This window comes from Charadrius vociferus, unplaced genomic scaffold (assembly GCF_000708025.1).
Source record: "Charadrius vociferus isolate BGI_N301 unplaced genomic scaffold, ASM70802v2 scaffold60, whole genome shotgun sequence".
NCBI classification, from domain to species: Eukaryota; Metazoa; Chordata; class Aves; order Charadriiformes; family Charadriidae; genus Charadrius; species Charadrius vociferus.
In genome coordinates, this window is record NW_009646524.1 from 72623 (window position 1) to 73036 (window position 414).

Below are 414 nucleotides of genomic sequence, written 5' to 3' on the forward strand. Positions count from 1 at the left end.
CCATTGGGACCTCCCCAGTTAGCCACGACTTCCTGTAAATGATGGAAAGCGGTTTGGCGAGCACGTCTGCCAATTCTTTCAGCACTCTTGGGTGTAGCCTGTCTGGTCCCATAGACTTGTGTGCATCCAAGCGGCATAGCAGGTCACTGATCTCTTTCTCTTTAATTGTGATGCTCTCATTCTGCTTCCCCTCCCTGTCTCCTAGCTCTTGAGGCTGGTTGTCCAAGGAACAGCTAGTTCCACTGCTAAAGACTGACACGAAGATACACTGTGGCACCAAATCCCCCCTTTCCAACTTCCCCAATGCAAAGAGTTTAATTCCTCCTGTAATATTCTTCCTTCGTAAGTGTGCAAAGCAAATTAGAAATCAGTACTCCATGTCAGATTTTTCACAACCATGCTGACAGCTCCTGC

The 414-nt window shown here is 47.8% G+C and overlaps 1 protein-coding gene across 1 annotated transcript in view; it reads right to left on the reverse strand.

Annotated features, from left to right (window-relative positions):
• Nucleotides 1–414, reverse strand: part of LOC104286682 (survival motor neuron protein-like) — a gene marked incomplete at its 5' end in the record, with an annotated part of 5493 nt that overhangs the window by 1614 nt on the left and 3465 nt on the right. The window lies entirely within an intron of this gene.